Source organism: Thunnus thynnus, chromosome 1, assembly GCF_963924715.1.
Source record: "Thunnus thynnus chromosome 1, fThuThy2.1, whole genome shotgun sequence".
Lineage (NCBI taxonomy): Eukaryota > Metazoa > Chordata > Actinopteri > Scombriformes > Scombridae > Thunnus > Thunnus thynnus.
The window spans coordinates 27,585,048-27,609,073 of record NC_089517.1 but is presented as its reverse complement, the minus strand read 5'-3'; positions in this window follow the sequence as shown (position 1 = coordinate 27,609,073).

Below are 24,026 nucleotides of genomic sequence, written 5' to 3'. Positions count from 1 at the left end.
TGCTATTAGCTGTTCCACCATCTACATTGTAGACTGAAAGGCTGTTACTGAAGACAAAGCCTGTGCAATCTCTTTATAGTTCCAGTCTTACAAACTAATTGTTTTAGCCTTGCTTTTACATTTACTAAGTTAAACTTGATTAATTTACAATCCACATTTATAGTTGTTTTCATTAATCCATTTTTTTAGAATTCCCATTTTTAACATTCTTTTATTAACTTTCATTATGTTTGCCTTTATTCTTTTTTCCTGATTTTTTTTCTTTCCATTTATGTAAAGCATTTTGTAAACACTGTTAAGACATTAAGAAAATACAATAAAAAACTCTATTATTATTACAAATAGTCCACATATCAAACATATATATGTATATATATGGCATGTTAAGGCTGTTATTATCAAACACATGAGAGTACTATGTGTGTATAACCTTCCACATTTCTGTTGTTACAATTTGTGGCTTCAGAGTTACTTTAGTATATATTTTAATTTATGGGCACAGAGCATAAGAAGAATAAACGGCATGTTAAACTACAACCTGGAAAACACTAACCAAATTGTTAACATTCCTACTAAAGGGACTTGTCTATATGTCATGTCTATAGCATAGTTAAAGTTTATCATCACTCTTAATTTCAATGGGGAAAGTAAAACTGTGTACAATAGGGTGTCGATTTTGAATTTCCATGCTCCACTTTAATTTTTTTTCCATATGAGGGAAGAAAAAACAGAATCAGATCTTTTCTAATCAGATGAAGCTACTTTGTAATCAAGTTTGTGGACACTGTATTTCTGTTTGACTGGCTCAAAGTGCTTACATGGCTACCTGTCAAACTAACTGTAGTGGGAGAAAGGTGATGGAAGATTTGCACACACATAAAAAAGGGACTCCCTGAAGGCCTCAGAATCAGTGAAGAATACTTGTGGTCAGCCATAAAACTGTAATCTATAACTATATCACACAGAGGAAATTATGTTACTGCTTCCTCGTTGCCCTCTCTGCTGACAGCAATGTCAGAAGCTGCCTGCACTGTGCTGCTGAGAGGTTTTCTTGAGGTTCATAAGGAAAAATATGGAAATCAGCTATTAACACAGGTGTTTTCCCTATCTATAATTTACTGTCAATTATTTTAGAATTATTATATTTTAGGTTTACTTTCTTGTGCAATGAACACCTTCATAGCAACACTCAATGTTTTTCATCTTTGGTTTGGTGGTCAGTACAGTAATATTGATTAAAAACAGAACAAACCTCCCATAGTCGTCCTGCATTGGACTGGTTCCCTTTACTTTACAAAGATAGTGAACATATTGTGGGTAAATTGCACACACCTAAATATAAATCTGATAAAAATAAATATCAAAACCAAACTGCTCATGTTATTAATGTAAAGATAAAGTGCTTAATGTTATCGGAGCAATATTAACGTTTCTGAGATGTAACATTGATGACTAATGAGTCAGACTGTGCCACTGAGTGAAAGTGTGGAAATTAGAATTTCTATTGCAATAAATATTCAGCCTACACACAGACATTAAAAATAAAATCTAATTAGCTTTTTGAAAAATGTGTTCAAGCAGGTTATTTCGAGAATATACACCAGACAATATTAGCTGTTTTTATCATCCATTTCTATCAAATATCACAAAAAATAAGGGGAAATGGAACTGAAAGTGTCTGCATGGCTAGATTACACAGGAGGATTAAAAGCTGAAGAGTATGTACTATATATCCTTTATGCAGTATAATTTTGAAGGTACACACAACTTTTTGCAGGCTGCCACCCTTTGTATGCTAATGTACAGTATATGTAACTGAATAATTGTGACAGATTTGGTCATGATTCACTTTAGTTGACAAGATAGTCTTGACAAACTTTCCCTCTCATTAAACATTTTAAATAATTTGGAATCAACCTTGCAAATTACAGCAATTCATATTAGAGGCAGGTTTTTGAAAGAAATGTTGCGCCTCATTTCCTCTCATGTCTTTAACTGGGGAACGCACTGTTAATATATCACAGCCTGGAAGAGAGTGTCACTTCGATCAATCAAAAGATGAAGTCTGACTTTATCAATCTTTCATTAATGCTGCTTTGAACGCAGAAGACATGTGACCTGTCAAGAAGCAGAAAGTATGTTTCTGTATCATTCATTTTTGCTAATTGTTACTATTTAAGTATTATTGAAAGTCTTCCTCTACAGTATACAATAATTTTCCAAATTTAAGGGCACAGATTTTTATTTTTATTTATTTATTTTTTTTAATCTTAAGCTGTAACATATGTGAGTACAGAAATATCTTGAATTGTGGACTTCATTTTTAACACTATGCGACCCTGGTACCATAGTCGGCAGTGTTAGTCACATGCTTATATTATTCTTTTACAATCCTAGAAATGCCACCTTGCCCAATTTGTAAGTGTTTGAGATTTTATGACCACAACTTTAATCACCTGCAGCTCTCCATCTAACTCTTCATCACTGACAAAAGATAGTTTAGAATGTCCAAACCATGATTTTTTTTTTGTTTTGTTTTGTTTTTTTCCAAATTTATGCTTCACCTTAGATTTAGAAAAGCAGGTAACAAACTGTAGAATGTATCCATACTATATTATATTATTTCCATATAAACATTATACATATAAGACATTATTCCATATAAACATTATACATATAAGACATGTGTGACAATATCACAACACCTCCACCAACTCCCCAGTCCTGTCAACCCAGACAACATCATCTACAATAAGACAACAAATAATTACAAATAACATGCCCATTCAATGCTCTGCGACAAAATAGATGGCAGTCCCATGCAAGACAAGAAATCACCATAATGCAATACAAAGCTAACAAAAAAGAGTAATTAAATAGTAGCCCCAAAAGAATACAACATACTACAAAAAAGAAAAAGAGGGAAAAAATAATTAAGTATCTGATACGTAAAGGAAAATTTGATAGGCAGGTACTCAATCCTGCAAGCAACATATTTCCAATCTGTTGTGGTACAATGATTTACAAAAAAAACAAACATATCTGACTAAATTTCCTTTAGAGAAAGAATATTAAACATTTCATTGTACCACATATTAACTGTAGGGGTTTCAGACTCAACCCATTTTGGTAATACACATTTCCTTGCAAGCATCAAAAGTTTCCCCAAAAGTTTAAATTAAATTTTATTTAGGTCTTATTAACATTAAGGAGAAGAAGGGATGGATGAGCAATGGAAGATTAAATTAATTTCCACGGAGATACCATCCCAAAAAGATTTAATCATGAAACAAGACCAAAAGCAATGTATATACGAGGCAGTGTGTAACTTACATTTTATGCACAATGGAGAGAGAGTTTATGGCTTTATTAATCATCCTTGTTCAAATCGATTTCCAAGTCTCTTAACCATGCTGATTTAGTCTTTTCAATAGTTTCTGTGGCAAGGGAGCACAGCATTTTATAACACTCAGAAAGTGAAAATGGTTACTCTTTCTTTTTTTTAACATATTGTGTAAAGGAGGCATATTGCTTTAATCCGGAAATTTGGACATAATAAAACTATGAATTTGAAGAAAGGTACAAAAGTGAGATGAAGGTATTCCATATAGTCTGGATCTAATGAAATGACAAACTATTTTCTTGTATTAAATCATTAATATTCCTAATCCCTTTATTGTACCACTGATTAAACATGGTGCCTTCTATATTTGGTAAAAATTCAGCATTTTTATGCATGGTTATTTTTACCATAGCATTTTATTATATGGTGCCAGGAATGTATTTATTATTAGCTTTTGAGTAATAGCTGCAGGTCCTTTAGTGATATCTTTTGTGAGGAGACCAAGCAAAGTAAAAGGAGTACAGCACCAGTTATCACAACTATCAATTTTTTTCAAGTACTCATTAAGACACTCGATTCAGGCATGATATGCCCAGTTGTAAAACGGAACATTTGGTAATGCAAATCCAATTGAATTTTTAGGTAACTGCAGTACTGTAAATCTCAATCTCACCTTATTCCCTCTTCATATTACTAGTTAAAATTCTATCAATCTCTTTCTCTATTTTCTTATCAATATTTATTTTTAATCAATATAAAGTGATATAATCTGTATTAGATAAAGAATATGTTATAATATACCCAGTTTAATTAAGCTTATCCTACCCATCCCAGAAATAGTTTAATCCAGTGTTCCAACTCTACCCTCACAATTTTAAGAGAGGATTCATATTTAATTTATGCAGTTCACATACATTATGGGAATCATATATGCCCAGGTAAGGTAAACCACTGAGAGACAACTTAAATGGAAATTTTTTAAGATTAGCGGTGTTCTTATATGAGACAAGATGCATAATTTCAGACCAATAACCTGAAAAGCAACTAAAATATTGCATAACCTTCAGGATAGCACATAAAGAGGTTTCTGGGCTTGAAACAAATAACAAGGTATCGTCTGCATATAATGCAATTTTGAAAATAACCCTTGCCCTTTGTGCAGAGTATAAAAGCTGAATCCACTTAATAAATTCCTTTCCTAACCCAAACTTGTTAAGCACTGCAACTAAGTAATTACATTCGATCCTATTAAATGCTTTTTCATCATCAAGACAATATTTTTTTTTTTAGGCTACTTTAGCTTGATGTATTATGTTGATTAAGTGCCTCATATTATAACTAGACAGTCTTTGCTTATAAAGCCTGTCTGATCTGGCTGACAAGTCTGTAAGACCTACTTAGATTGAGTGGTTTGCCCTTTTTAAGTATAAAAGCGATATCTGCCAAAGTTAAAGTTTGAGGTAGCCCTTATTTTTGAAAGATTCAACATACATTCCAGCCAAAAGACTAGATATATTTACCTCTAACTTCTTATAGAAATCTGTATCAAATCCATCTGGCCATGCTGCCTTCCAGCTCTGGAGAGAATTAATAGACTCTAGAACCTCTCTTCCAGATTTTGGTTTGCATAAAAGATCTCTATTCCTGGGTGGCATATGGTAATTTAATTTTGTTGAGAAAGGTATCTACTTTTTCCATATCTTTACAACATTCACTTGTATATAGTTTTTTGTAATAAGTTTGCATGGTGTCACACAAATCTTCATTTTTGTAGCACAACTTTTCTTTTTCATTCCTAAGTTAGGATATTGGATTTGTGCTCCCATTTTTCTTAACTAGTTGTGAAAGTAACTTCCCTGGTTTATTTCCTGTCTCAAATTGTCTGTGTTTTTCAAAAAATAATGCCCTATCAGTTTTTTTTTGCTTTTTTTAAAAAGTGGACATAGTGCTAGCTGTGTGGCAGAGCCTTAGTTGGCCTCACTTGAAGTTGTGCTTGTAAGGCTTTTAATTCACATTCAAGCTTGAGCTGAGTTGCCAGTTCCTTCCTTTTTTTGCAGCCATGTAATAGAACCTCGGATATATATTTTGGCAGCTTCCGACTGTAGAGTGTAAATGCACTTTATTATCTCTGTGAGAATACGCAGCAGTGCTTTGAGCAAAAAGATGATGTCAGAAGCAGGTTTAATGTGAGTATAACCACCTTAGTTAGCATGCTAACATTTGCTAATAAGCACTAAACACAATGAACAGCTGGGCCTGATAAGAATGTCTTTAGTTTTAAAAGTATTTGGTTATAATTGTTCAATATAAAAAGGTATTTTGACCAGATGGCTCTATATGAAAAGTTAAGAGATCAGTTATTACAGTTATCAGTTATTACAATTCATCATGAGGGAGACACAAATGTGTGTACCAAATATTATGACAATCCATTCAGCAGTTTAGTCACTTTACTGAAGACCACTATATTCAAGCTCAACCTCTCTTCGGGGGGGGGGTTGATAGGAGTCATTATCTGGGCACCATGCATATCTATACTAAATGTCATAGAATCAAAACATTGATTGTAGTAGCTTTAAGCAATGTTTGTCTCATGAGTTATATCAGACTAACAAGTCTAACCTATCTATGTATACACCACATCCTGCAGTACTACAATATATATATGGTTTTGTATATGATTTTAGCTAACCTTTTAAGATATTTTCTAGGCCTCTGCCTTTCAATTGAATTTGTTGATGGAGCTTGGACCACTGCTAATGGTGAAGATGGAGGTTTCACCACAGGTAACGGTGAAAATGGAGCCTGGGCTGCTGCTATCGTTATATAGCTTTGGCCACTACAATGTGTGATGACTAAATTCAGACCACTACAAAATATGACGACTGAGCTTGAACCCCTGTTAACGGTGGTGACAGAGCTGGGGCCAGTGTACATGGTGACAGAAGAATTTATGCCACAACAAACTGAAGCACTCTGCTATTTGTGACAGCAAAGCATGGACCACTTCTTATTGTATTCCAGAAGCCTGAGCATAGATGCATCATGAGAACAGGAAATCATGTTCCTAGATGGTGCCCATTTATTCCAAGGATACTAGCTCACCCAGCACATACAAAAAGAAAACAAAGAAGTTCGAGTCTCTTCTAACCGTGACAGGAGAACAGAGGCTTCCCCTAATGATGATGACAAACTGTAAACTGTAATGAAGGAACTTGAAGCAGCAACACCATAGCCACTTTTTGATGTGAGCCTAACTTGATAAAAATGATGACAGAGCTTGGCCAGTTACTACCTCCAATGATAGAGCTTGGACCATGCCTATCTTTGAATAACAATGGAGTCTGAGACACACTCAACTGTAGTGATGGAGCTTGGACCACAACCAGTGGTGAAGATGGAGGTTTCACCACAGCTAACGTTGAAATGCTGCTACAAATGAACACATGGCCTGGCTTGACAATACTGTACTATATAGTATAAATTGTAATGCACAGTGCACACAAACTGTTTTTTATTTGTATTGTTTTTGGTGTTTCTTTTGTCTATAAAAATATGTGTAATTTGACCTGATGTGTTGGTGTATGTGCTTTTGCTCAGTGTACAATAGCAGAGATTTCTCAAAGGGATATTTGGATCAAATCTTTGTGATAATAAAAACAAGCACCAATCCTGTTCAGGCACACAGCATCTGTGCATGTATTAGGATATATCAAGACTCATAAAACAGTTTAAGGTTTCCTGAAATGTATTTACAAAAGGATTTTTCTAATCAGAACAATAATTGAACCTGACCAGTCTTTAATCAATGCCATTACATTTAAAAAGCCCATGTTTGAACATTTTTGGGATAGAATGGAATAAAAAATAGAGATCGTCCAGAGTTAAGGCCATTTAAATAAATCTGTCATGTTACTGTCAGTGCCATCTACATGTGTGGGTAAATGTGACCAAATTTTGTTCAACGGTTTTTCATTCATTGTTGATGTGTCTTCTGACTTTTTGTGGTTATGCTGACATGATCATACTGTGTTATTGCTGTACACATGTAGTTTAATCAGTTACTGATTCAAAGAAAATCATAATTACACACATATTATTACAAATTATTATTTTAATCATTTAAGTTTTCATTTGTTTTCCCCATTTGAAGGGTTTAGGTGCTGTAATGCATTAGAGTAAAATACAGTTCATTGCATTTAACACAAATTGGTGATTTTGAATATATTTTCTATATCCTGACATACAAAAATTGGAAAAAGAAGTTCTTATTTCTATAATGATATTGATTTCTACCATATTGACAAGCCCTATTATGCAAATAAAAAAGCAGTATTATTATAATAACAGCATTTCCATTGTGTTACCTCCTCACCTGCTCCTCTTGGATCTCTGCTCTAATTAGCAAAATTGTTCTGAAAGTGTACAGTAGCTTTACTGTTTTCTGTAATTGCAAGCAACCAAAATGTGAGAAACCCTGAGACTTGTGCAAAATGTCTCCCTTACTGTTGTTGCACTTACTACTGATTATCAAAAGAAGTCAATAAAACTCATAGCATGCTCAGATTAGTTACCCTTGGGAAACCAGACAGTAGAGTTTCTTCTCCATAAGTAGCATCTCTCTCTAAAGAGTAAAACTCTGACATGGATCCCTGGACACCTCTCTGGCTGATGGCTGCTCTCCTTGTTCAGCACCAAACCGTTGGTGGGGAGTCTGGGGAGTCTGCTCCTACAACAGTTTAACACAGAGGAATGATCAAAAAAGGATTTATTCTTCTGTTTGTGAGGATTTCCTGTATCACCCTGACCTATCTCCATCTCCAAAAGGGGAGAAGGAGAGAGAACATTTTTGTTTATCATTCCAGTTGATGCCAAAACATCCATCTGCAGCAGCTAGTCCATGTTTCTCTCAGAAAGCATTTAGTTTGTTTGACTTTTCAATGTTAATCTTTTACACTCTATCCAAGAACGGCAGATAAAAATAAACAGCAAAGCTAAGGAAAGACAAAGGTCAGCGCTACGGGTGAGTTCCATCTCTTTGAAAAGAGGAAGACATTGTCTGCTCAACAGCCACAATCTATTTATTATTAACTTCAATAACCTTCACCTCCTTGTGTGATCATCAGTTCAATTTCTAATAAACCGGGAATAAACCTTCTTCTTGCTCATCTCAGTATAATTGACAAGTTTTATATTATCTCTTTCTGTTCATATGCAGGCTATTAATGACAAAACTAATACTGACGTATTTTGACTTCTAATAACTATTTACTGACTTCAAATTCTCTGCTGCTGGAGGTGGATCTTTCTTTGATGGGTTCTGTGTCTAATGGCCATTTCAACTGGTTACTGCCAGGCAAAGCACCATTTATAGAAAGTGGATATATTTTGTTGTAGTGAAGCTAACTTGAGAAGTAAATCCAAATAAAATTGACCTAATAAAATCTTCATGCTTAAGATCAAATTAGAGTAGAACATGTACAGTAGAGAGACCAACACCTACAATGACTGATTTTCCTCCTGTTAATCCTGAAACCAGTCCAAAGGCTGGGCTGTTTTAACCAACAAGTCCTCCAAATTAAATGACCACATAGGTTGTTTGTACCTGCACTCCAGAATGAGCCATAGCAGCGTAATATGCCGCTTTCCCAAACCATTACAAATCACTGTTAAAAAAATAGTGATGTAAAAAATAGTGTTTTATGATGTGACAACACTGTGGTGAAGGTGTGGTTATCGTTAGGCACAAAAACCACTTAGTTAGGGTTCAGGAAAGATCATGGTTTGGGTTAAAATGATCACTTGAAATGTGGTTACTCCTTCCTTAACGTTAGGCAAACTTCCTTGTCATCCCAACAGTAAACACCATGTTACGGTTTTTAAAAATATGTCCCAAGTGGCAGCTGAAAACATGACACTCGTGATTAGAAACAGAAAGAGAACAGTGGTCTCCTGGTCTCTTTCCACTTCTTTTCCTCTATCTTGAAGAGCTCATAATACCGTATTATCCCACTAGAACACTGCGCTCCCAGTATGCAGGCTTACTGGTGGTCCCTACAGTCTTTAAAAGTAGAATGGGAGGCAGAGCCTTTAGCTATCAGGCTCCTCTTCTATGGAACCATCTACCAGATTCAGTCCGGGTGCAGACACCCTCTCTATGTTTAAGAGTAGGCTTAAAACTTTCCTTTTTGATAAAGCTTATAGTTAGGGCCGACCAGGCTCGCCTTGGATCAGCCCTTAGTTATGCTGCTATAGGCCTAGACTACTGGGGGACTTCCCATGATGCACTGAGCTCCTCTCTCCTCCTCCTCCTCTCCATCTGTATGCATTCATGTAACATCAATGCATGTCACTAACTTTGCTTCTTCCCCGGAGTTTTTTGTGCTTTCTCATCTCACAGAAAAACCTGACTCCCGGGCCGAACCTTCGCGGTCCTTCACAGTCCTGATGGCATCCTTCCCTGGCTGTTGCTGCTTGTGTTTGTTGTTGTTTGTTGTTGTGATTGTTTTTCTTCTGTCCCCCCTCCCCCTTTCCCTCTCTCTTTCTCTCTCTCAACCCAACCGGTCAAAGCAGATGGCCGCCCACCAAGAGCCGGGGTCTGCTTGAGGTTTCTACCCATTAAAGGGGAGTTTTTCCTTACCGCTGTCGCCAAGTGCTTGCTCATGGGGGAATTGTTGGGTCTCTGTAAATTAAAGAGTACGGTCTTGACCTGCTCTATGTGAAAAGTGCCTTGAGATGACTTCTGTTGTGATATGGCGCTATATAAATAAAGATTGATTGATTGATTGATTGATTGATTGATTCTTGCCATTTCACTAACTATCTAGCCATCCTTTCAACCTGCCTCCTCCTAAAAAGGAAGTCATCTTACATTGTCGTCATCTGAACTGCATGACATCTCCAGGTCATAATTACTGTGGCCACTAGATGGCTGTCACTCAAACGTAACTATAGGTCATTTTTGGCAACTGAATTTATGACCTACAGTGTTGTTTTTCTTGTGAGGACAGTCTCGTTTTAACAGTTGACCACATGTAGCTGTTGAATCTCTGCACAAGAGTCAGCATTTTCTCTTCCAACATTGTGACCTTCAACAGTGACTAGTTCACACTTCTCTGAGGTGTTCACCACTGCTGTGAGTCTTGTCTGTGCTGTGGTGCTGAAAGACACTTACCCTGCAAGTACTGAAAAATAATACTGTAGGACAAGTTAAAAGATTCTAGCAGAATAAGATCCTCCTGCAACCAACTTTGTTTTTCAAAAGAAGGTAAAGATATCCACAAAGGCAAGCTCAGATGCAACAAGCACACAGACCACCACGAGCACAGTCACAAGCACATGTACCATTACCTACAGACATACAACCAACTTAGATCAAAGGCTGCTATAACATGACTGGGAAAACAGGACCTCCACCTGTCCTCCACCATTCCCAAATCCATCTCCCATCACCTTGATTCCCTTGAACCCTCTCTCAGTGTGATACTGTCCAGTTCTCAGAGAAACCCTGTACCCAGTGCATGAGGACACGGTAATTCTCATATCTGACTTACTCCCAATACTGAAGATCCTGATTCAGAGCTACTCATCAGATTTAAATTCTGATATGAATCAAACTTTAACTGGGATGTGTTAAATTGATGTGAGGTGATCAGCTCTAGAGAAGGGTTACCACTCCTTGTTGAACTACAGTACACACACAGTTCACTCGCAGTCAAAGAGTGGTGTGAGAGTGATGTGTCTCTTCTCTCACAAACAATCTGTCTGAATACAGACACCAGCTGCAGAGAGCACATCCACCACAGAACAGTGAAACATTTCACTTTAGCTGTTATGGAATTATTTTAACCGGTGTCAGCTAAATTTGGACGTTTCATCACTTTGACATTTTGCAGACCAGGAACCAGCTATCCAAACCTAGCCTTAGGGGTGATGCTGGTACTTCACATGCAAAATGTCGACCCAAAGTCTATTTTCTTCTGTTTTACGCTACATCTATAGTGATTTTGTATTGGGTTCTGAGCAATGCCAAAACGAGGGTGATCTACACTCAATACTCAATTTTTGCTATATTTATGATATTTCACGTTTTAATAGTAACTTTTTATTTATAAAGTTATATCACTTATCTGTCACGGTAGTGGTATTTTTCTCTTTACCTTACCTTCTTTCTATTTTTTGACTGTTATGCACCACAACACTAAGGCAAAGTCTTTGTATGTGTAAACCTACTTGGCAATAACCCTGTTTCCGATTCTGAGTCTGATACTGTGTCTGCTTGAAACCTGTGTTGACACAGATAGATAGTCCTGGGAAGTTCAAATTTTGTGTTGCCTTTAGACATCTATCAAACTTTGGAATTCAAGGTTATATCATTTCACACTTTTGCACACAGCAGCTGCAGACTGCAGCTCTGCACAGTGTTGCCAGATGGGAAATGTTAAAGTATCGTACCAGAGGCTTAAAATTATCGTATTTTGAAGAAAATGATCATACGCGAGTCATAACCATGAGAACAAATAGGCATAAATGTGTAATTTCAGAAAACATGGTCTGCTGCCACCAGTGTTGTAGTACTCGAGTCCAGGACTCAAGTCCTGATTTTCAGGACTTGTGACTCCACGTGGACTTGTGCACTGATGACTCAAACTCGGACTCAGACTCAAGTACTGACTGCATTTGGACTTGGAAGTTGGAGGCGAGGACTTGGACTTGTTAATTGATAAAGAAGTAATAGTTTTTGTAATAGGCCCTTCTAATTTGGCATAAGATATTAGCTATATTAATTAGAGACGCACTGATCGATCGTCCACTGATCTAAAATGGCTGGTTTTCAGCTGATCGGCCATCAGTGACTGGCAGATCTGTCTCATATATCTGATTTTCTACCAGTCAGATTTTCCGCACATAGCTGAACTTTGGTTCACGTCATGCACACAGTGGCAGCTGTGGCACAGTGTAGCCACACACACACACAACATGTCATTGATGTGGAAGATCTTTAGCATGAGTGAAGAAGACACAAAGCTCGCAATTTGTAATACCTTTAACTCCAGAAATTTATTTCTTATAAAGAAAGAAAATCAGAATTGGCAAAAATCAGAATCGGTAGGTCAGACTTTTAAAAAATTGGAAATCAGGATCAGACAAGAAAATTGCAATCAGTGCATCATTAATATTAATATAAAATGGTGACAGCTGTGTCATTTTTGTTTTATGTAGACCTTTCTTATTTGTATGTCAGCCCTTCGATCGTGCCAGAGTGGAGCACTGGAGCCCATCTTGGAACTTGACTCAAACTCAACCTTGATGACTTGGACTCTGACTCTTCTTTGGTGACTCAGAGTTGGACTCAGACTTAAACACTGGGGGCTCGAGACTCAACTCGGACTCGAGATTTAGTGACTCGACTACAACACTGGCTGCCACTGCCAGTGCTGGCTGCAACAAATGCTGCATTCATGGATGCACCATAAAGTCCCACTTTGAAGATGTACGTCACAAATACGACTCAAAAAACATTTCTTAATTACTAATGTAAAATATCTTATCAAAGGAGGCATATCGGAGAAAAAAACATGCATGTTAGAAACTGTGTAGACAGTGTGATGTTTAGATGTTGCTGTAGACATCTAGGCCTCTGTCCAATTTGTTGCATCTTTCCTCTGCACTGTAGGTGTGAGTTTCTAATTTCCCACAGTACTGGAAAGCAGCAAATGGGGGGGAGGGGGTATGATAATGATAAGAATATTAATAACAATGAGAAGGAGACAAACAGTGTGACGACATTTAAACGAGCCAGAAGTAATTTTTAAATGACTTTGAGAATACATCTGAAACCAGCAGAATGACGTGTGATTTCTTTCAGAACTTTCTCACCAACATTTTGACTATTGTAAGCATCTGGCACATGTGATGTCATTGCCTCAAGTTGTAAGAAGGTGTGTAGAAACCATATCTCCCCAGTGGTGCAGTCAGCAAGTCAGCTTCTCTGGAGAAACAAAGGTCCCTGGTTCAAATCCCAGGGTGTCTAATTCAGACTTGCCAACCATGTAGCAATTTATGCATGTGGCATGTTTTCAACTTCCTCTGAAGGTCTGGACCCCGCTCATTGCCACTTGCAACTATATTATTATAATTAGATTTGAATAACACCTAAATGGCTTCTGTTATCATGTTCCATCTGCCGGATGTTTTATCAAGCATCAGTATTTGAACAGTGACATCATTTTACACCATTGTATAACAGATGGCTGTGCCTAAAACAACCTAAAACAATAATTATCAATAATTATAACAATAATAATGATAATAATACATTTTATTTATAGAGTGCTTTTCAAGTTACTCAAAGAAACTTAACATAAGTTAAAAGGATCATAGAAAAACAAACAAAAAAACTGAGGGCTTGAATTCTGAACAGTGAGAGGATACTGTGTAAGTACAGATGCCTTCGATTTGATGATTTGAAGAATTTTCAACTAATTGAAAAAAGGAGAAAGAGGAAATTGAGGTGGTAAAAGAGGAAATGAAGGAAGAGCAGAATCCATACTACTCCCTGCTCTGTGAGGCTTGAACTAAATTATGCTGGTGAGATAATTTACTGGATAACTCCAAACTTTGACCTGCTGGTTGAGCTAGAGGAAAAGTCAGATGAACACTAAGTCATTAGGCTTCATCCTCTGGGGATCATGAATGTAAAAAGTGTAATAGTAATCAATCCAGTGGTTGTTGAGATAGTTTGAGTTTAGACCATAGTGGTGGACCAACCAACAGACCAATATTACCATTCCCACAGTCAGTTATCTTGAAAAGAAAAAGAGTGCAAATGGTCATAAATCAACCCAATTTTTATCTCCCTGTCCAATAATTTATCCTCCTTTCAATCCTTTCAATGATCAAAAGGACTTGAATAAAGCTGAAAACTGTCAGCTCTGACCACACTGGCCTTTAAGGCTTCAGCAAACCAACTAGATGTATGAGGTCATTCAGTTACATACATTGGACTACATACTTTTTAATGATTTCTTTTTTCAATGTATTTTAAAAGATTTTTTTAATCCATTAATAACATGTTATGGGAGGTCTGGTCCTCCAAAGTAAGTATGTTAAAAAGTAAAGGAGACAAGGGAGACTGAAACAGGAATTGCAGAGAGAGGATGAGTGGGAAATGAGAGTCTGAGAGGGTCTAATGCTGAGCTGCACATCATTTTATTGTCTATAATTATGCCTTCAAAATGTCTCACATTGTTTACTGACCTCTCATGATATTCATCAGGAATGTGTACACACGCACCACAAATTAATCCAGACAAAGACTTTGTTCATATGCACTCCCAGTTATGACTCATATTCTGTTTTTGACAATATTTGTGATGTTTACATGGAACAACAAGTAACAGCATTATTTATATCCCTGTATGCATGATTATAAGGTTAAAAAGGTTTATGAACACTGTCTGCTGGCTGCACAGGCATCTCTTTGACTCCTTGACATCACCATGGATCTGTGTCATTTCTGATTGAGCATTGGCAACAGCGGAGAATAAATTTGCTTTGGTTTGTAGCTGCCTGCACACTGCTGCATTTGAACACTGTCTCCTGGATTTACTCTTCGGAGGTGAGAGCAACGAGGCTTTCACTCACAATATGTAGATCATCCTCATTAATTTATAATCATATTATATCTTAATATTTTTCCATTTGTCAAGTTCAGTCCAGCATATTCAGGCTTCTTAAAATCAGGGTAAGAGCGTTTTTTGTTTTTTGTAAACAGGAGATGATGTTTAATGACTTAACACATCAATATACTAAATGAGGTATGATTAATTCTGAAACCAAAAGGTAGATGGATCATCAGATTACCAATGCTCCAGTTTAATACACAGAAGATAAATGCAACTATTAGTGTCTCGACAGGTTACCAGGCTGTAAAAAGTAAATAAACACAGAATGCACAGAAAACTGCTGTCATACTGTTTTGTATGCTTTGAAAGTTGTTTCTACATGAGTGCTGCAAGAGTAAGCATTTTTGTGTTTAACAGCTCATGTAAAATACCTGCTTATTCGATTACTATTAGATTAGTATTGCAGTGCTCCTACACTCACCTTTCCATACGACATTTTAACCAGTGTCAAATTATATGAGGAAGTTTGTAGAAGACAACACATTCTCCATCCCGCTACACATAAAATCAATCATAGGAAGGCAGCTTGTCTGGACAATGTTTAGTTATGGCTGATATTATATTAAAGTCTATTTCATGAACTTGCAGGCTCTAGCTTCCTTTTTTTGCCTTATGATCCTAAAAGAAGGACTAAAATCATAAACACAGCTATGGTCTAATCTTAACTTCACATCAAAATCCCAGTACTTACAAAAGTTGCATTAAGATTCTGTCTGGATAAGGATAAACGCAAGCACAAATACATCAAAAAGAGATTACAGTCTGTCTTCCCCATGTGGGAAAAAGTTTCCAAACCATAGTGTGTTTACACGTCTGTGCTGAAATCCATTAATGTCCTATCTAAATACAATTTCTATTGCATTTGCAGTGAAATTAGAAAGCCATGCTTATGTCACTGCTCTGCTGTGTGTGTGATTATATTATGTCATATTATATTATGTTAGATTAGATTAGATAAGATTAAATGAAGTCTTAATTATCTCCATGACCTTAAGGATCGCCATTGGGATATAACATTGCAGCAAAGATTAAGATCAGTGCTGTTCCTACTGTATGTACTGTACCATAGTTATGGAGCAAAGAGACAATAAGGTGAGTGTGTGTTTGTGTCTGTGTGAGAGTTTGTGAGAGGGGGCTCCATGCTGTGTACACACACACTTGACATTCATGTCAGACTGAGTCATATCTAACTCACGTTCAATGGTTAATCACGTGTGAACACCGAGATGCGGTGTGTGTGTACAAAGCAAAGGTTAACCTCTATGACTGAATAAGAAGACATAAACAGATGGATCACTACAGAGAGAGACTGAAGGTGTGGAAATGAGTGGGTGTGAATGGTGTGACAGACAAGATCATCAGAGCATGGTGCACAATGAGTTTTTCAGGTTTGCGTAGTGTATTGGTCTTGTGGCTTTTACAGTGAGGGAGCTGCCACACACACGCACACACACACACACACACACACACACACACACACACACACACACACACACACACACACACACACACACAACAAATACAAATAACCTGGGGCTGCTCATCTATTCCTATTCCAACAACTCATGACATGGCTGAAGTTAGTCTTTTAATCAGGAGTTCTCTTGTTGCCTAAAGGCATACATTAAATACAAGAATACATATTTGTAAATGCAGTACAGTGGCTCAGGTTTGATATGCATACATATGCACAAAAGTCTAAAGGATCAGTATAGTCTCAAAAGGAACAAGGACATCCACCATATTGAAAAAGCTATTCTGAGGGGTCGTAATATGATTAATGGGGTTAGAAAGAAGAACAGTTCTCCCACGCAAATCTGTATTCATTTTTTGACTTTAATCTTTGCTTTTTTGTGGGACGGTTTAACCTCTTAGCCAGTTATTTAAATGAAACCATCTGAGAAGTTTAGAGGAGAAATGTCTCTTTGGTGAAAATGCTAACAACTCAGAGACATGTGAAATGTGGGTCCTAATCCCAAAAAACAGAAAACCACTTCTTTAATCTTTAACAGTTGCTTGTATTTTATAAGCTTATCATGAGTTTTTTTTTTAATGTAAACTCTTAATCTGTAAAGTAACAGATAAATATAATGGAGTAAAAAGCACAATATTTCCCTCTGAATTGTAGTGAAGAAGTATAAACTACCACAAAATGGAAATACATGTACCTCAAAATCGTATTTGAGGACAATTCGCAAATAAGGTTTTGTTTTATTATTATTGTTGTGCCTTTATTCATTAGAGTGTATAGTTAGATGATAACCGATGCCCCACAATAACAATTCATGTTCACCTTGTATGTAAAGTAATAATAATAATTAAAGCTGCAAGCAGCGATGATCGGGCCCTCGCACCCCAGCGCATGTCGAAGTGACGCTCAGTCGAAGGGCTTTTGTCAGTGACTTGTTGTGTAAAGTTTGAGGCAGATCCAACCATGTACACTCAAGTTATATCAATTTCCTCTGTCATGGCGAAACATCAAAACTCAACGCCACGCCACGGCCAAACCATCATGATCATACACTACTCTAGATGACACACACTGATTTTGAAGTCCTTACGATGAAATCTGTAGGAGGAGTGCGTTAAAATACAAGGTATGCGAAATGGCCAAAAAAAGGCGAAAATTGACCAGTTTTTCAAGATGGCCGACTTCCTGTTCAACTTACAATAAGGCGTCAACAGACTTTTTTGTGCGTCTTGACATTATACATGTGCCCTGTGAATTTCATCTCTCTACGTTAATCTGGAAGGCGGGGCTTCAATTTTGAAATTTTAAAGGGGGCGCTGTTGAGCCATTTTGTTACGCCCATTAAGAGGAACTACATAGGTTTTTAGCTGGTGTCTCTCCAGACATGTGTGTCAAGTTTCGTGACTGTAGAGCAATCCATTCTCCCTGTAAAACAGTATTGTATTTCATGGCGAAGGATGTGTCGCCATGGTAACAGCATTCAGTTTTGGGTCATGAGCTGCCAAATGTAGCATCACCAAAGTCTCGTTTATTAGCTGACTTAATTTCAGGTGCATCAGCCAAATTTCCTAGGAGTAATTAGACAAAGTACGACACGTGTTACTTCATGTTGCCAGTAGGTGGCGCTATGACTTTCGCTAAATATGAGACTGAACATGTGTTCAGACCGAGACTCTTAACAAGCATATGAAATTTGGAAAAGATCAGACCACGTGGAGTGAAGTTATAAGGCGTTGAAATGTCATGGCGACACATCGGAATTCGCTGCGTCGCCATGGCAACACCTTTCGACGAAGTGTCACCAACTTCATAATATACGATCTCCAAGGTCTTGAGAGTTTCCTGAGTAAATTTCAGCTGGATTCGATCACCGTCCTAATCACAGGGCGTCAGAGCATAAAAACATGTAACTTCCTGTTGAAGACGCACACTGATTTTGAAGTCCTTACGACAAATTCCGTACGAGGAGTTTGTTAAAATACAAGGCATGACAAATGGCAGTGAAAAAGTTTTTCAAAATGGTGGACTTCTTGTTGGATGCTTTGTGCGTGTGAATAAATTACATATGCCCTGTGAATTTCATTTTCTATGTTAATCTTTAAGGCTGGGCTTCAATTTAGACATTTTTTATGGGGCACTTATGAGTTATTTTGTGTCATACATGTCAATGACTCATACAAAATGTAATTTTGTGTCTCTTCAGACATGTGTCAAGTTTCGTGACTGTTGGCCATTCCTTGTCGCTGAAACAAGGAATTGATTGCTGCTATTGATGTGTTGCCATGGCAACGGCTTTTGATCATGTGTCATTCTCATGTAGCGTCCATGCTTTATTAAGAGGATGAGGATTGGTCGACATGTTATGTTCCGATTTAACCTTAGTCAATCAGAGGCAGAGTAGGGGCGGGGCTACCTGGAGTATGTGTAAAAAAAAATAGCCGGGCAACCAGATCCACTTAAGCAAGCTGAAGGTCAGCATCTCTTCTACTGTGTTTTCACTTGTCATTTTTAATAGGAAATATGAGTTCGGGATATGTTACATGACGAAATATGTCTTGTGACGATAGAACATGTTTACTATTACACATATTATGCTATATTTTTTATTTCGTAATACGTAAATTAAACCTTTTATGACAATATCTTTATTAGTTTTGAGTCTCTTCATTGCTTTTCGGTTACTTTGTAATAAAGTACTGTTCTTGGATTTTTATTTGCAAAGCTTTGGTCATAGTTAATTCTCAACTTGTCATTGCTGTGTTTCGCTGCTCTGCAGCTCTGCACAAATGGTGGGGTGGGGGATGGGCAGCGTCTGCCGCGTTCAGAAAGTACTAAAGAGTAGCGAAGTAGCGAGAAGGCGACTTGAAATGATAGCAAAATTCAGCAGAGATAGTAATTGTTTATACGCCTTATGAAATTACGACCCCGTGTAATTTAAGTGTAAAAGCATATACAGGCTTGTAGTTGCACAATTAATTACTTTTTCTCTGAATTAAAAATGTGCTATATCTATATGATATATGATATGATGTGATATTTTTGTTTTGTTTTCTTTCCATAGTATGTGGTTATTAATTAAGTATTTATCTTTGTTGTTTGTAGTTTAATTATTGTGTCGGGTTTTATGTTGTTGCGCAGATGGCTGAGGCATCACCCTCGAAATTCACGAAAACTGATGATGCTGAGATGGAGCAGCTCCGGCAGGAGCTGCAGCTACATTCTGTAAGTGATTAATGTGGTAGTTTTTGTGTAGAGAGTATTTATGAGATTCTTTATGAGTTGGACAAAACACCTCGGAAAAATAAATATGGTATTTGGAAAATAATATCGACATGATAATATGGAAAAATACAATGTTATGCTCATACAAATCAAATTCCATGTACATAATACTTTATAAAACCGGCAAATACTTTTTTTTTTAAATCAAGGTGTGATTTTTACCTTGCTATTGTTTATTTTTTTTTAATGTTATCAAGTAATTGGATTCAAATCAGCATGTGTTTATCTGTTCACAGTATTCATGCAACGACGAGGCAGTGCCCCGACGCCAGCTATATGAGCAGAGCGTCGGGGTACATGGCCGAGTCTGCCACAAGATCGCAAAAGAGATTCGTCTTCGCCGGGCGGCCGAGATGAAGCTGCGCATGGAGCAGCAGCAGAAGCATCAGCTTCAACTGCAGCTGCTCCATGCGCAGCAGCAAATAAAGGAACTGCAGGAGCAGTTGGAGGTGGAGCGGGCGTGTGCCTGTTTTATTAAAGATGGTAATTGTTTGTTCAGTTGTGGAGAGGCTATTGTAGATGTTATTGAGTACCATTGCATGTTTTATATTCATATGCATTATATATATATATATATATATATATAGTTCAAAAGAATTTATGTCATAAAGTGTTATTGTCACAATGACTGTTTTAATATTTTTGTCTACCATGTCTGCAGATGCTGCCATTCCTCCAGAGGAAGAGGAAGAGGAAGAGGAACCCTCCACCTCATAATTTTTTTAAAATTTTTTTTTGTTGGTTTTGTTCAAATAAAGTTTTTTCAAATGTTCTTGTGGTTGTTGATTGACTGTTATCAGGTGTATTAGTCACAATATTATTTAACAGGTGCCCCTTGAAGTGTGTGTTATTCTGTTGTCAATGCAGAAGAACCCCCTCCACCCACAACACTTTCTTTAGAGCGATTTCCCAAGCTGTTAGTGGAACACAAAAGAACCATAGGAAAATTAGACTTGCTGTTGTGAAACAATTAGAGAGTAATGCTGCGGACTATAAAAGTATCTTGAGAAGTGAATATTCTTCAGTGGTAGAATACATTAAAAGTTCAAAAATGCGATATGTTGGCAGTTGGGCAACTGAGGTTGAAATACAGGCAGCAGCAGATTGTTTAGGAGTTAATATCTTTACTTATCATGATGATCGATGGCTAGAATATAGTTGCAAATATAGGTGTTTTTCAAAACAGGGGATCTACTTAGAAAATTGTAATGGTAACCATTATGAAAGTGTTGTTTGTGTTCATCAGCCTGAACTCCATAGTTGTTATAGTAGCTGCAAGTTGAACAGGTCTGAGTCCAAAGTGTACAATTTGAGACGGCAGAGTGCAGAGGAATGTTCATGGGTTAGCGCTGTGACAGAGAACACAAGTAAGAGCGATCAGAAAGTCCAGGAACAGAGTACAGCAACAAATAATGCTATTTCTAAGTATTTTATAAAGAAAAAGTATCTACAAATGAAAAAGAAATATCAGGAAAGTGTGCAGCATAGGGAGAAACGTAAGGAAAAGATTAAAGTGAAATATCAGAAAAATGTGTTGCATAGGGAGAAAGTTAAGATAATGAGTATCGGGAAATATCAGAAAAATTTGTTGCATAGGGAGAAAGTTAAGATAATGAGTATCGGGAAATATCAGAAAAATTTGTTGCATAGGGAGAAAGTTAAGATAATGAGTATCGGGAAATATCAGAAAAATTTGTTGCATAGGGAGAAAGTTAAGGAAATGAGTGTAAGCAAATATAGGAGAGATATGTTGCATAGGGAGAAAGTTAAGGAAATGAGTGTAAGCAAATATAGGAGAGATATGTTGCATAGACAAAGTGTAAAAGCCATGACTAAAGCGAGATATTATGGAAATGCTGACCATAAGAAGCGTGTTTTAGCAGCCAACAAAGTGAAGAGGCAACAATTGAAAGAAAAGGCGGAGCAGTTTGATTTTGTTATGGAGCAGTTTTTGGCTAAAGTAAAGGATGGGCCAGAGTTTGTGTGTTGCGTCTGTCATAGATTGTTGTTTAGACATCAGGTTTTGAATTGTAAGAGGGATTTTTATAACAAGAATGAAGCAGTAGCATCATTTGCAGATAAATGTATCACTGAAGTGTATTTACACAAATGTAATAAGGACTGTGAAAAGCCATGTCAGTTGTTGGATACAGCTAGAGGTTGTCTGTGGATTTGTTACACTTGTCATGGTAAGATTAATAAAGGTATAATGCCACCTGAATGTGCAATAAACAGTTTGAAAGTTGATCCCATTCCACCAGAGTTGGCATGTTTGAATAGTTTAGAGCAGCATTTGATTTCTTTACATATACCATTTATGAAAATGTTAGCGTTACCTAAGGGAGGACAGAATGGTGTACATGGACCGGTAACATGTGTTCCAGCAAATATTGTGCAGACTAGTAATGTTCTGCCTCGTTGTAATATGGAAGGATCTTTGTTGCGTGTAAAATTGAAACGCAAGTTAATGTATAAAGGGCATTAGTATCAGGGAGTATCAGTTTGTTGATACTATGCATGTAAGGCAGGCATTGCAGTATTTAAAAAGGACAAATGTGCATTATAAAGATGTAGAGTTTAATGAAGCTTGGTTAAATGAGTTTTGTAGGGAAGAGGGTGATTTAGGGAAAGACACTGATGGTGATGTTGAAAGTGGTAAAGTTGATTGTGAAGATGAGCTTTTGCACGATAGACAACAACATTGTATGTTTCAGGATACGTGTCTCATGCCTGTGGATATTGGTCAGGAAATGCTGGATCAATATTTTGATGATATATTGAACCTTGCTCCAGCAGAAGGAAATAGTCCTGTAAAATTGCTTTCTGATCATGCAAACGAAGCCAAATGCTTTCCGGTGTTGTTTCCGCAGGGACATAATACTTATCATGAAAGTAGAGCAAATCGTTTGACGTTGTCGCGATATTTTAATAACAGAATTCTACATGCGGATGGTAGGTTTGCACACAATGTGGAATATATCTTTTTTGCGCAGTACATGTCTGAGATTGAGCAGGTTGTTTCTAATGTATCCATAGCATTACGAAAAGGGAAAGGCTGTATGTCTCAAAACGTACCTGATAATAAGGTAAACGATATGTTAAAAAATGATGAATCTTTGAAAAAGTTGTTGGAGTTTGATGATGGGTATCGTTTCCTTAAACCGATTCGAGGTACCCCAGCTTTTTGGCAAGGAGCACAGCGTGATCTGCTTGCTTGTGTTCGTCAGCTCGGTGTTCCTACCTGGTTTTGTTCCTTTTCTTCTGCTGATATGCGCTGGACAAATCTTCTGGATAGTATTTTGAAGCAGGAAGGTAGAGCACAGACTGCTGCAGGTTTAGAGTGGGCAGACAGGTGTGATCTTTTACGCTGCAATCCTGTCACTGCGGCCAGGATGTTTGATTTCCGCTGGCATGTTTTTTTGAGAGAGGTACTTATGTCGCCATCACATCCGATTGGTAAAATTAAGGATTACTTTTATCGAGTGGAATTTCAGCAGCGCGGTTCACCCCATGTGCATTGTTTGTTTTGGATAGAGAATGCTCCATTGATTGATAAAAACACAGATGAAGAAGTAGTTGAATTTATTGATAAATATATAACATGTGAGTTGCCATCCCAAGATGAGACTTTATTGGAAACTGTCACTTCTGTGCAGCAGCATTCAAAACGACATTCAAAAACTTGTAAAAAGAAAAACACGGTTTGTCGTTTCAATTTTCCGAGGCCAGCATCCGCTCGAACGTTTATATGTCGCCGTAAAGATGATGAAGAGTGCAAAAAAGCATGCAGTTGTGAGACAGATAAATCTTCAACGTGTGTTAATCATAGTCAGAAAACTTCAAATGACATGAAGAAAAAACATGCAGCAGAGATAATGACAAAAATCAAGAATGCTCTTTCCAATGAGAAGAATAGTTTTGATAGTGTGGTACATTTATTCCAAAGTGTAGGGATTGATCAGGTCACTTTTGAGGCTGCATATACGTGTTTAGCTAGAAATACACATATTGTGTTAAAGAGGCAAGTTAATGAAGTCTGGATAAATCAGTATAGCAAACCACTATTAAAATGTTGGCAGGCAAATTTAGACTTGCAATTTGTTGTTGATGCGTATGCGTGCGTTGTTTATATTATCTCTTATATGTCTAAGGCAGAAAGAGAGATGGGATTGTTGTTAGGGAATGCACAGAGAGAAGCATCTAAGGAGGGAAATGTTAGTGCAAAGGAGGCATTGAAAAATCT